This window comes from Geospiza fortis, unplaced genomic scaffold (assembly GCF_000277835.1).
Source record: "Geospiza fortis unplaced genomic scaffold, GeoFor_1.0 scaffold7, whole genome shotgun sequence".
Lineage (NCBI taxonomy): Eukaryota > Metazoa > Chordata > Aves > Passeriformes > Thraupidae > Geospiza > Geospiza fortis.
In genome coordinates, this window is record NW_005054344.1 from 5510555 (window position 1) to 5525612 (window position 15058).

Sequence of the window (15058 nt, forward strand, 5' to 3'; positions counted from 1 at the left end):
TCCAGCGATCTCCCGTGCTGCTGTGGAGAGATTGGAGTTGGCCCTCCAGAGGCTGTTCCTCAATGTCAGTCATTGAAGGGAGGCTAATTTGAGGCAGCGTGGTAAGCAGAGGGTAGTGGCAAGAACTTGAAGTAGTAGATTAAATAAAAATGGAGAGTTTAAAAATAGATTTATACAATAAATCAGAGCTCATGTTGAGTACTGAATTCCAGTATTAAGGTTGCTGCATGGATCATACACCACATCTTATTAAATATTTTGAGCGTGGTTTCGACCAATTCTTTTGTTACTCTTCTGTGAAGATCATAATTTGATGTTCCAACTGTTAAAACTTTTTTTTTACTTTGTTATCACAAGAGGACACAGATGTTACCACATGTTTAATAATTTTTGAATAGAATTGCTCTGTATTGATTGCAAAGTATTGTATTTTGCAATAATTGTGTAAATCAAGCCATATCACTGGAATGTGTGTTTGTCTGTACCTGTAAGGCATAGGAAATTGACATACTGCCTTTACAAGATCTTGTGTTTTATTCTAAGTGAATGAATTTTGACAAATGCAGTGGTTCCTGGGCAGCCTACAGTGCACTCTGAGGTTTTGCTGTAATTTATTATTTTGGAGCAGCAGATCTTATAACAAGAACAGTTACATTATCCCTTCTGAAGCTTTTCTAGTGTACAGGATCAGTTCTTGTCTCACTAGTTCTCTTTGGGTTGTATTTATTGTTGGATGGGAGAGCTGAGTTGCAAGTTGGTCTCATGGCAGACCTTCAGAGAAGAAACGAGGCCTCCTGTGCAAGGACTGCAGGGCAGGCTGTCACCAAGTAAACAGCCAGTACAAAGTGCCACTGAGTGCCTAAATCACTTTGCTTTGGCTTCCACTGCTGACAGTTCCCACAACAGCACTTTCCAGTTCTGTTATCCCTAAGAGCTATTGTGAGCTGTTGATTGCTCTTCAGAGCCAGATGTGTAGTTTGGAAAGCAGTATAGCTTTCCTGTTCTTCTTCAGTTCCTTCTCTATACAGACATTGAATACTGGGACTTTCTGATTTGCTGGGAAGGACTTTCCTTCAACATCTTTTTGAATTCTGGTTTACAGAGAGGCCATACCTTCTGAGATAGGCTATCCCTAACTTTACTACTAACTTAAGGACTTAAGCTTCTTCATAGTGTGGGAAGAACAGCTAAAAGTCAAGTATTCCATTTGTAAACCTTCTGAAGGGTGGGAAAATACCTGATTAAGAAATTTATAGGAGCCACCTCTCTCAGAACACTGCTGATTATGTTAGGGGAGGGGAGGGTATTTATCTTTTCATTCTTCATTAAAGCATTAAAAATACTGGGAAAAATTGGAACAGTGTTAGAAACTTTGTGTAAGAAGCAACAATTCAAAAATGTGCTCCTTTATAAGCATGGACCTCTACTGCATTTGAATAATCAATCTTTGTTTTATGTCTTGGTAGTTGCTGTTGAGGGTGGAGCTTAATCAGCAGTGTTCAGATGGGCCTAGTGGCTTCATTTGTGTTCAGTCACCCTGTGGCACAACTTGCACACTATTAAGATCATATGATGTGGCCCAGACCAGAAGCTGGAGCCAAAAGCTGGCAGCATTATGGAAATAGGTGTTGGTGTGCCTAATTCAGTGTCTGAGTGCTCACATTCAGCTCTGTCCTGTTAATGTATGCATGGGCCTGAGCACTACTCTCCTGAGCCACATGTTCCCTCTGGTATATGCTGGAGCACTCTAAGGAACACACAATTACTTTTAACCAGAGGTTTCTGAGCTGCTTGGATGCTCAAAATACCTCCTGCAGTACTCTGGCTCCCTTTGTCTGCAGGTGTGATCAGCCTTCTTATCCATGCCACAGTTTTGTCCTCTGGAGCTACGGCAGGCCCTGGTTAATATAGGAAATTAAAGTAGTTCCTAAAGGTGCAGTTTCCCAGTTGAGTGGAAATGTGTTTTGGACAAGCACCCTGCTCATGTTGCTCACTTTTGCTTTAGCGTGGCTGGTCAGGAATTGTGCACTTACATGTTACTCAAAGAAAATAGGACTAGAAAACCATAAGCTCTTCATACAGTGGGCTGAAAGGTACAAGGACAACCAGACTCCTGGCTTATGCCCAGCAGGGTACATGGTCTGTTACCTTTATGCCTGCTCACTCCTCTGTCAGTGCTGTGGCTGCAGGTGCACCTCAGGTGCCTTCCCCTGTGCTGCTTTCACTTGTATGAGCCCCCCTGAAGCCAGCTGATAGTCAGGCTCTGCTACTTCCAGCTTTTTTTGGACTCAGTGACACACCTTTCAGACATGTCAGCACAGGTGGGGCCAGAGGGCTTCCCACTGGCAGTGTGAAGATAATACATAGGCTTTCGGGCTTGCTCCCATTTTCTATTGTACCAATGAAACCAGTTACCTGCCTGTACGTGAGAGCCATATGCACAAACCATGAGGGTGACTCTAGGAACCCAGTTTGGGTCTGGAGAAAGTACTTTGGTTTGGTTGGTTTGTTTGTTTCTGGATGATTCTAGATCTGTTGTTTTTTTGCAATTATGCTGTCCATCTGAAGAACATCACAAAGAGTGGATCCTGCACAAGTCTCCTGTTGTATGTTTGAGACCTGTCTGTTCACTTTGGGCAGCTGCTCAGCAAAATGTATCAAATTCCTTTGTACTCTGAGTCCAAGTTATGATTATCTCAAAGAACTTTGGAAATTTGAGGTGTTAATTTTTATTTCCATCTCCTTCCTGTGTCTTTAATTTGGACTGTATCTTCTCCTGTTTCTATAATTTCTCAGTGAAAGACAAGAATTGGTCTCTCATGCTTGGATTTTGTTTTTCTCACAAAGGAGCAGTCTTGCCCTCAACAGTCTAAATTGTGTTATGGTAAGACCAAGTGAGTTTTTACTTCAGTGCAGAAAAAAAAAGCAAGTGTGGGAAAGAATGCAAATTATAAACATTGAATTCCTATAATCAGCAACAATGTGAGTGCCAGACTATACTAAGGATACACATGGGTTCAATTTTCATCGTTTTTGAGGATCTCAGTTTTCAGATGATCATGAAATAGCTGGATGGCTTATTTGATGTTTTTAGAGTAGGGGAATTTACAGCAGCAGCATTCCTGTGGCTGTGATCCAAAGTATGTTCTACAACTGCTGTGCCCTCCAGTTCACTATTTTAGTGGTTCTTGCTCAAAAAACAATGCATAAAATAGTTGTGTGCATTTGTATATGTACATATAAATCTACCAGATGAACTTTCTCATTGAAATGCTCAGAGCCTGGTTCAGTACAGTCTCTGTGACAATGACTACAGCACACCTGAGCATTTGGAAGCCTCTAAGTCTGTCTGTACCCCTGGAAGTTCCAGGAGCAGTAGGCAGTGATCTCAGTTGCAGCCCCTAGGTGATGCTGTAACACAAACGCACAAAGAGTATGACCTGCTTTTTCAAATGTTGCTTCTAATTTTGGGCTACTGGCTTGAGCCACCCAGGCTTGGTTTTAAAGATTTCATAACTCCCATTGACTTTAATTACAAGTGCCATGCACACAGTCTTGCAAAGTGCCCTTGTTGTCAAACTTGCTGCAGAATAACCAAAGCAAAATAAAATCAAATTAGTAGCTTTGAGAAGACTTTCATTTAAAGCATTAAATGATAGCTCTAGGCTTTGGAGAGCAAGAGCAATAGACTTCTCTTCTGGTTTCCACCATACAAAGACTACCAGTTTCTTGTCTGAGTACCTTGCTGATTTGAAGGGAGCACTACTTTCTCCCAAGGATCTTTGGGATGAAGCTCTGTGCAGGGCTCTTATGGCTTTCCTCCTATTCCCACTGGGCTTTGTATAGGGCACTGGGAGGGATAGGATGACTGCTGTTTGAAAAGGTGGTTTGGTTTTTGCTCCCAGGAGCTCAGCTGAACCAGGGCATGATCTCCAGTGCTGCCTATTCCCTTGAGTTTGTGGCTGTAGCCATGGAGTTGTGAATTTACCTCCTTGCTCGGATGAGCCTGTCCCTTATCTCTGCCAATCTCTTTGGGACAGGGAAGCCACTGGGTGCAGATTGTTATTGCTTTGTGTGTTTATGAGGCTCAGAGTTTTGGATGACTCAGAGTATTTATCAACAAGCATTCAAAACTTCATACCATCTGCAAAACATTACCATTTCTCCTTTAAGTGTAATTTTTTTCTAAAGTTTTGGAAAATCCTTCTGGTCACAAACCTCAACAAGGCACCCAACTTGTACCAATTACTATGACTTCTAAGATGGCTATTGGGGAGAAAGATCATTTAACTTTTATATGGTCAGCTGGAAAAAGAAATTGCAGTCATCATTCCTTGCAGGAGGAAGCAGTGTCCTTGCTCTTCTCAATCTGGTTCTGCATAGGGAAGCCACTAATATAGGTAAGCCTGTACTGGTTTTTGTTGTAGCCTGACTTCAGTACTTAATGGAGAGGAAAAAGAATACAGTGAAAAATATTGCTAAAGAGTCATATTTTTCCATTAATCAAATAAATAATCTGGAAGAAAACCAAGACCTTTTATTATATTAGCTGAGACATTCAGGTTTGTGTTTTTTCTTATTTATGTGCTGTAAGGGTTGTAGGTGATGCAAAATGATGTTTACAACATTTTAAATACTATTATTTCTGTTCTTTTGCTGACTTTGCCATATTTGGCTCCCAAATCCGCATCTACGCATTCCATTTGCCCACATTTAAAATGCATCTGGAATAGCAGGACAGAGGTTGGGGTGGAGAAACCAGATAGAGCTAATTGCAATTTCCTGGTGACATGTTCTCTAAACATCCCAAAATATCTCAGGGTGAAATGTTCCACTTGGTGACTTCGGGTTTCAGCAGCACACGCTGTTCATTCAGTCCCAGTGCTTCTCACGGGGATGGTAACATGATTACCAGTAATGATCTTTCATGCTGCAGAGTTTTTTTTCTTGTACCACTTCCATGTTGAAGAAATCTCTTTGGAACAATGCATAGGTCATCACAAAATTGATGGGGGGGAGTGGCCAGTAAGTTCACGTTAAAGAATAGAAATGGGGACAAAGGGTAAGTCACTTGTCTACATTTCCTCAGGAAGCTGAAGACAAAGAGAAGAGTAAAATCCCAGAACTTTGGGTTCCATGCTGTTATCTGAAAATTACCATGGGACTTCCTAATAAAGGGCTTGTGTAGCAACTGCAGGAATATTACCCACATCTCTTAGTCCTTAAAAATGAAAATATAATGTAAGATGGAACAGGAGCAAAGTGATACTCCCTCCATTCTTATATTCTGATCTTCATTTCATTTTGTTTCCCTGGCTTTCTTCAGTTTACCTACCTTTTCCAGTGAGCTTTCATGACCAATACCTTGGCTGTTGATATAAAATTAGGGTTTGCTAAAGGCAGATCAACACACACAGGGCAAAGTAGAAGATCCTGCATACAAACTGGGAGAACTCATTGAGTGCCCTGTGGAGGAGGACTTGGGTGTTCAGGTGGGTGAAAAACTGGACATGACCCAGCAATGTGTGCTCCCAGCCCTGATGTGTCCTGGGCTGCATCCAAGGCAGCATGGCCAGCAGGGCAAGGGAGGGGGTTCAGCCCCTCTGCTGTGCTCTGGTGAGACCCCACCTGCAGTGCTGTGCACAGTTCTTGGGTGGACAACTCCAGAGAAATCTGTTTGCTGTAGGCTTTTTGGCCAGGCATGCAATGCCTTCCTGCATGAAGAAACTAATTTGTGAAAGTGGATCATTTGGTAAAGGCCTGCCACTAACACCAGGACCTTAAGGCCCTCATGGTTTTGGTTTTGCGTTTATTGCAATTGCTGAGTGAGCTGAGGGTGTTTTCCCGGTTTTGTTCTAGCAAGAATTAAAGAGATAATGACCCTAGTGTCGTTGTACCAGGTTAAAAAGTTTCAATTTCTGCTTTTTAAATACTGTTCTTGAGCCTGTCAGACCCTGATGTTGTTTCCATCAGCCATGCTCTTCTGCCTTGACACATCAGAGGTCTTTCACTAAGGACTAATTACTTTTTGAACTTGATAAGAGGATAACAGCCATTTTAAAGTGAAAAGAAAAAAGGAACTAAAATAAAGCCTTTGTTTCTGAGCTGGGTTCCTGGCTCACCTCTATCCTGCCACCTAATATGGTACCACAGGGCTTCAGCTTTGAGCAGGTGACAGTCTGGATCAGCCTCTGTTCTGCTCCCCTAACAATGACTTTTCTCTCTTCTCCCTCAGCAGCCATGTCACTTTCTGTCATGCAGCAGTCAGCCTCTCCCAGCAGCAGGATGGGATGCTTGGATTCATCTCCACTTAAGACATTTGACAGAAGAGCCTTAATTAGGTGCAGAGTCCCCATAGGCTTCCTTGCCAGTCAAGAAAATTCTTTAGGCATCTTCAAACAGCAAGGGACGTTGTAGATGGTTTAATCATTCTCTGGGGTTGCAGGTGATCTCCAAAGGAGGCTTCACTGCTGAGAGCAGGCATGTAGCTACACCAGCCTTCTCCACAATGCATCACTTCCTGCAAGCACCCAAATTACAAGGGATGAGTCCAGGTACATGCTCCCGGTGCTCCACTGATTTGAGGCATCCATCTGTTTTCCATCGGTCCTCACAGCATGATGCTGTTTTCTAGATGCAGGAATACTGTACTTCAGCATGTTACCCCTCTTCCTGATGTTGTGCTTTTGGGACGCTGCTGATACTCTGAGCCCATTGCAGCATAAAAAAGGAAACTAAGGGTTCCATGCTGGAATGACATTCACCGGCTTTCTTACAGGACCTGCTAAATTTGAGGCTGTATTCCTACTAGTGTGATAAGCAGTATTCAGCACGGCAAAAGATAAGAAATAAACATTTATTTCTTTCTGCTTTCAACTCTCCCAAGCTGTAACTCATCTTCTCCAGCTCCCTTCAGCTGTTAGAAGAGGGTTAAACAACCTCACTAGGAAGCAGAGAACTTTATCATAGCTAAAGAGGATTAACACATGCATAATCCCCTTACAAAGCCACTTGCCTTCCAAATCCAGTGTGTAAAAATAAGAAAAGGATTGGATCAGTGTTATTTTTCTTATATCTAATTCAAGAACAATAGAGCACATTAAGTAATTAAAATGTTTACCTGTAAGGTGCTTAAAAGCAAGGCTGCTGGCAGGTATATATAATCAGCTCCAGTTAGCTGCTTGCTTGTTTACTTCGTTAATTTACCCAGAAGTGGGGTCTTTGGGCTTGGAGCTTTATTTAGAAAACATTTTATTATTGCATGAAGCAGTGCTGTGGATAGGCAGGGAACAAAGACAGAAAAACAGAAATTAGATAATTTACTGAGCCAACATACAAGCTAGTATAGGATATTTCAGGTTCTCTTTGTTATGCCATCTTCAGTTACTGCCAATTTATCTTTTGTCAGAACTACAGTTCTTAATAGGTTAGGTAAAATCACCCCAAATGTTACTAATTAATTTTCCTGTGTTGTCTTTCTTCCGCAGAGGACCCAGTTTGTTCTGCTTGTCTCTGCACATGACATGCAAAACAGCAGGGTTTCAACTTTCTTTAAAGGAAGGATGACTTAGAAAGATGCAGAGCTGTGCATTCCCAGACCATGACAGCATTCTGAAAACAAGGAACATATCAGGACTACTATCTGTACCATTTTTGTGGATGCCTGTGAAGGGGTGAAGAGCAGGATTTTTGCCTGGTTTCCCATGCCACCTCTGGCACGCACTCCTGACTGCCCAAAAGCCAGGGGCTGTGGGTTGACAGACCATGGCAGGACAGACAGAGAGAGACCTTAGTGGATGGAATGGGAGAGGGGAGAATGGCAGGCTACAGCTAACAGCTCCCTTGCCATGAGCTACAGGCATTGCTGCCCATGGGTCAGGACAAGTCATTTTGCATGGTTTTATAAAATGTCTTGAAAAAAATCTGGCAGCACTGGGAAAACAAACCTTGGGAATGATTTGCAGTTATTTGTTGTTTGTCCATGTGAAGGGGTGATGGCAGAAGAGCCCACAAACAGTGTTTATGATCTGAGTAAGACATATGGGAGACTGGAAGGTGATGACTGACACCAGGGAGGAGGGGGAAATAATATCATACTGATGTTTTGTGAGCACTGTAGAGGAAGTGAGTCTTTAAAGTGTGAAACCTCCAGCACTGGAAAAGATAAGCAGTGCCTGCAGAAATCAGCTTGTGGGATCTGTTTCTCTTGCTAAGCTGCCTTTGAAGATTGAGGGGCTGTTTTGCTTTCAGTACCCCCAGGGAAGTTTTCCCTCCTTTCTACTCTTGCCATTGATCTGAGCTACACTCCCAGATCTGTAGGTGTCTGTACTCCTGTGGCAGGCTGTGATAAAGCCCAGTGGTTTTTTGAACAATATAAATGATTGTACTTCACCTCCCTGTAGGTCTTGAGTTCAACGGCCACAGGAGACTGAGCCTGTCAGCAAATGAGCCCTTCATGGCTTCTGCTTTCTCAGTGAAGTGTTGGTTTCATGGCTCCTGACAAGTTCATCTCGATATAAAAATGTGTGCAAGTTGACTCTTCCCCCTCCCTTTTTCCTTTTCCTGTGGAAAACTTTTCTTTGCTGTCCTGTATTTACTCTCTTGCTTAGGGATCAAGGACTAAACATGTGCCTGCCAGCTCCCCTGCCGAGTCCAGGGCTCCACCTTCCCTCCAGGGACTGCATGTACTTTAAGAAATTGGTTGATGTTGAAGTGGCCTTGGACAGACAAAAAATCTGGAGAAGCTCCTCCATCACAGAATATTCTGAGTTGGAAGTGACCCACAAGGATCATCCGGTCCAACCCTTAGGTGAATCACAGCCTGTGTCAGCCTTTCCAGCTGTCAGCAATCAGGGGCCAGATGTGGACAGCTGCTGATCTAGTACAAGGGCACCAATGCTGGGGGAGTTTTATCAAAGGTGGATCCATCCATCCATCCATCCATCCATCCATCCATCCATCCATCCATCCATGTGAATTCTAAGGCCAAGTTACTCAGGTTATCTATTTACACCCTCAATTGACTAGCTTTGATTCAAATGATGAGCTAGAAGATGTACTATCCTGAAGATGTTCTCTTTCAAACCTGTTTCTCACGGAGGGGCAGAAGTTGCTTAATGCGAGGTTGTCATCTGGTGCCTGTGACACTTGACTGGTGTCACAGCTCGATATCTCCAGCAACATCAGACCTACCAGCTCAACAGGGATGGCTGCACCAGCTCCCCCAGCCTACAGCCACACAAACATCTTTCCTTGTAGAGCAGCTGCTGCCTTCCTGAGTGGGCCCAGCCAGAGCCATGCCTGGAAAGCTTGGGACCTCTTGTCCTGCTCTGCTCTGGAGCTTGCACACCACCAGCACTGCAGGATGTCACAGCTCACCTGCTGCTCCTGCTCGCAGCTGCCAGCCAGGCACATGTACAAGGCCTTGAAACTCAACTCAGGCAACATGCATGGGGTGGAAAGAGGACAAATCCCAGATATATTGTTTTTCCCTCCTTTTCTATCCCTTAATCTTTCCTCTGGCAGCCTGTGTTTGATAGTGAGTCCACATCAGCTAATCACAGTGTGTCCTGAGTATCTCCAGCTGTTCCTTGACAAATGATGAAGAAAGTGGCAGAGCCTGACCCTCATCAGAGACCCCCCTGGTCTCTTCTGGGCTTCCCCACAGGGCATGGAGGCAGCAAGTGGCACACTCAGCCACTGTCACATGCAGACATCCTCTCTCCAGCCTGCACACACAGCTCCACATCAGCAATGGGGAGTCCTACCAGGGAGCCCCAAACCAGGCTTGAGTGGGAGGCTGCAGGAGTGAAACAGGGTCTTGTTGACCAAGCAACAGAGCTGGCTACCTCAGGGAGGACAAAGGTGCTGTGAGTGCTAGAGCAGGCCAAGAAACCAGCCAGCTCCATCAGAAACACCTATGGGAACAGCTGGGTCACAGCAGGAACTTGAAGCCACATCTCTAGATGAGAAACTATAGACCTTGAGAGACTGGCTCGGAAATGGGACAAAAGGTAGCAATTGTGTTTGTTTGCCTCGCCCTCTGACTTCACCCTTCCTGTTTCAGATGGGTCACCCTGACTTCATTCTCAGACCTCATGGAACCACAATGCAGTCTGGATAAGTAAGAGCACTGAGGGCTTTCCTGGTAGGTTTGCAAATGCATTTGGGCTTGGATTCGATGGGGTGGAAAAAAATCTCCAACTGTATTTCTTTCCCCTGGTCCTGCAGTATGGTGTTTCATTTACAAATCGTTCAGGCTGCTGGCAGGTTGCAGTGATGTGACCAAAAGGGCCAGTATAGGAGTGCATGGGGCTGTGGCTGGAGAAATCTGACGTGGGGTTTTCCAGTTAAGCTAAATCTCTCCCTCCCCAGCAGGGTTAAAGTTAACTCAGCTGTACAAACTCATTTATATTCAGCCACACGTGGCTATAAATGGTACTTTTTGTTCCTGACAAATACGAATATAGTATTTGCTCTGAAAACTCACCATTTCTCATGAAAAATCTTTCCCCCTTGCCATTTGTCTCCAAGATGTTGAATTTTACTTGGCAGATGGACAGTGCAGGAGGGTGGCCATGCTGCGTGGGAAAGAAAAAAAAAAAAAAGGGTTCATCTAAACTGTTGAGGACAAAGGGAAGATATCCTCCACTGAGAAGATGGATAGAATAGTGGGTGATACAGTCCCTGACAAAAAACTTGTTTCATCTTATTTTCCAGCTTGGAAATTGGATTTAAATAAGGGAGCTGACAGGACTCAGAGCTGTTATTCAAAGGCATAGTGTATTTTTTCAGCTGCCCTTTCTGTACTGCTGGATCTGTACTCTGGATATAATGGCCTGGCACACAGACTTTCCTAACTAACTGGAAGAGAGCACACACATCCACTTGATTGGTGGTTGTTACCAAAGAAAATCCATCATGACCAGTATGTCACAGGACCAATAATATAATTTTTGATAGCATTTAGAGAGCCATATCTAACACATCTCTCAATTACTCAGGCAGTCTTGCCACTGCATAACAGAGCTAGCTGGACGGGGTCTGTCTCAGTCTGAAAGTTACTCAATTAAGAGTTTTTCAAGGATTTGAAAATTTAACTTTTAAAACTTTCCCACTCTCAAAATCAGCAGACTGGTTAGTTTGGTTTTTTTTTCATTTTGTTCTGGAATTATTATCTCAATCCTTTAAAAACTATAACATTATCTACATAATGCCAGTCAGACAAACCCATCTAAGAAATTTCTGCTTGAGGTTGGGAAATAATGGAAAAACTCTCCAAATGAATATTTCATGTTGTAATGTCAGAAAATACATATATATATATAGGTGTGTGTGTGTACATATGTGAACAATTGCATATCATTTCCCTTGCTCTGTGAAAATAATGAAGAAAGATTATTAGATAATATTATGCTTTTGGCCACAGAGCTGTTGTTGTCAGCAAGGAGGGCTGACTTTACACTCTGCCTGTTTACAAACCCAACACATTAACCACAGGCACAGAACTCAGGAGCACAGGAGAAATGGAAAAGCTATTCAAGAAGCTGGCAGTTGACAACGGGATCTTGAAAAATTATTTCCTTGGATTCAACTAAATTTCTTCTTCCCCCTTTCCAGACAGGGCTCTGCTAGGAGACAGTTTGGTTCACTGTGGTTGAACCAGCTGTTGAAATCCCAGCCAGCTCCTGAGTAAGCGAAAAACTAATCAGAAGCTGCCTTCAGCAATCTTTGCTTTCTGAGCACTGCCATTTCCTCGCTCAGGCAGTGTGCTGCGCATCACCAAATCAACAGGCATCTTACTCCTGCCTGGCTCTTGAGCAGGTGCCTCTGCCTCCTGGCCCCCTGCCACTCCCTGCTCCCCCATTCGGTCCCCTCAAGCCATCTACAGCAGTGAAAAGTTCCTTATGCTCTGATGGCTTAGACTCTAGACTTCTGCCAGCACAACACTGTTGGTCTAGGACCAGGGGTACTTGCAGCCCTGACAAACAGGACATCTTTGACCAAGGGGCCAGGAGTCAGAGCCCTCCTGATGGGCTGTTCATGGCCTGGGCAAGGAGGTGCTCAGGGAAGCACAGCTTACTGAAGGCAGTTTCTGGTCAGTTTATAGCTCATTAAGGAGTTGGCTGGGATTTCAACAGTAGGTTACAAATGCTATTGAAAGACCTCAATTCTGTCAGCTCCTTCACCTTAGAGTTAAGTGCATCTGCGTACCTTGAAGACCGGAGCCAGCCCTGGATTCAAAGGCTGAAGCAGAATTCAAGCTCTGAAAGTACAGGCTGTCATTCCCATTATTATTTTTTGGCAATCCCATTCACATGTACTCACCTTTAACCAAATGGAGGATACTCCAAGGCAGCAGTACAACACTGCATGCCCCCTCTCCATGCCATTTCTTGCAAGACCAATCTGCATTAAAAGGGGCTGGTGTTTCCCTGCTTGCCTGCCCACCCTTGCTCACTGTGGGACCCAGGTCCCTACCATGGCTGAATGGGGCACTTCAAAGCTACCCCACCTCCTCCAGCTGCACACAGCCAAGGTCCAGCTTGCCCTGTTATATGGTTCTGCAGCTAATTGTGTGGAAACTGCAGAGATGCTAAGGCTGGATGCACAGATTTAGCAGTTTAAACATAAGCCTAGCTAGGGCTTGCACTGAGGTCCTGGCCCTGATGTAGCACCAGACACGAGGACACCTGTGGCTCTGTACCTGGGGTCCTCCTGCTGCAGAGGTGGCCCCAGCTGGATCTCTCCAGTGGTCCTTCTCACTCACATGTGCTGCAAACTCTTCTCCAGTGATTAGATAAGAGGAGTTGCCCATTGACTTTCATTTCAGTTGTTCGTGACTGGATCAAAGGATGTATGCTCTCTTTGCTTCAATTATACAGTTTGGGCTAATGTAGTCCAGATGGCTATTTCATCTCAGCCTTTATATTTATTCATGGCCTTTCTATTTTACTTTCCTAAAACAAACACTCACTTGTAGGCATATATTAATTCAGGGAAAAGAACTGCCTCAATCAATATGTTGAGGTTAAGTTTCTATACCACAATAGGTCCTATGCACATAATTTCTATTTTTATTACCCCACTTCTAGCCTCAGATGTATGAGCAATCTCTTTAACGTGTTTACTTTGGCTTTTTTACAAATTTACACAAATTACATCTTCTCTGATTATTAGATTTACAATATGCAGATATTCTTTCACTGACCTTTTAGCTAAACCCTTCTGCAAACTTTGGCTGAATATTAATAAATTTACAAAAATACCAAGGAGCCCAAATGTTTGCCAACATGATATTGCACCATCTCTGACTGCAGCATGCCTGTCCAGCAGAGGATAAAATTTGTTGTTGAATTTATGTGCTATCTTGCAACCAATGTGTGAACACAAAGAGTGGAAAAGCTCAAGAGACCAACGAGACAAAAAGTTTTCAGTTAGCATTTACAGCATCTTTGAAAGTGGATCTGCAGGTTGGGTGTTGTGAGTTGGCTCAGGGGCGGCTGGTGGAGAGCCGAAGGCGGTGCCTGGCAGGAGGTGTCCAAGGAGGGGCAGTGCCTGGCTCTGGGCTCAGCAGGAGGGAGGGGACATGGGAAGCCTCAGTTTAATCTGTCTGGTATTTGATTTGGGCTTTTGGCCCTTGTCTGGATATAACAGGGTTGTGATTCCTCTTGGTACACTTACAATAAGAACATCTGAAACTCAGCTGCAGCCAGGCAAGATTTTCATTTTGGGTAATCTGATTTTAGCTTAGGTGATTAGCTGCTCCATAGTCAATGGCCAAATCTAATTATCATTGTAGTTTTTCTTCTGGAGCCAACAACTGTTAATGTCTTACAAGCTGGGCTTTACTTCTCACCTTTTCTTCTTAAGCAACCTCTCCCAAAGCATTTGTAAATAGAGGAGGTGATTTCAGACCCAAGCATGAGGAAAATGGTAGCAATCACTTATCAATTTTTCTGTTGTGTGAAATGGACACAGCAGGCCACCTTTTAACATTCTGGGTATTAATATTGCCCTGAAATTCTTATATATATATTTAGCATTTGTAATATAAACATACTTTTCATGACATAGGTTAGATGAAGTTTTCCAGACCCAGATCCTCTTCAGGATTTTACACCCATATTTTTATGTGTGAGTGACTGCTCCAGAAATCAGTGTGAAACTGGGACAAGACAGCTCTCCAAGTTTCATTAAAGATTTTTTTTTTGTTGTTTGTAAAACAATTTCCTCCAAAGTTTGTTTGATTTAGAATAATAATAAAAAAAAGGATGGTGAAACAATTTATGACAGCTCTTCCTTTTCCTGCCAACCCTGTTAAATCAAAAAGACAGTTAGAAATGTAGAGTTAACCTAAGTACAAATCCTAGCCTGAGAAGAAAAGGAAACAGTAATGATTGTATGAAGACAAGTTTTCTGTAATGCCACTTGCCTTTTGGTTGGATTTCTACACCAAATGAAGCTAAGGTTTAGATCCATAACCTGGCTGCTCTCAGAGAAATTATTCCAATCTTTTCTAAGGCTAAAAGCAGAAAAGAAAATGCAGTGATGGCTTGGAAAGGCAGATGAAAGACAGCCTGCCCTGCTGTGTGTGGAGGGATAGCCTTGCTAACACTACATGTATGTAAAACAGCATCCACACAGTGATGCTCACCAGCCTTCAGACTCTCTGCCCATGGAGCTCCCTGGGGGAGCCCTGAAAAAACAGTTAAAAATCCCTTCCAGTCCATTCTTCAGAGATAACCCCAAAACTCCCACCTGAGAATCTAAGTGCTTTCCCATGAAATTACCTCAGACTAACTGGAAAAGCAGGATCAGTATGCAATTGCCCTCAATGCAGTGATGTTTAGAGTTTGCCTGCACAAATTGAAGTCACCCATGTGTCAATATTTCTCCAGCTTGTAGGCCACTGGCGTGCTTGCTTATCCCCAGCTCTGAGCAGCTCCAGCTGCTGTGGGTGAGCACACCCTGCCCGTGGCTGCTGGGATGGATGGAGGCAGGACCTGCTCAGCTGGGTGCCCTCCACAGCAGCCTGTGGAAGTCTTCAGGTACCTAA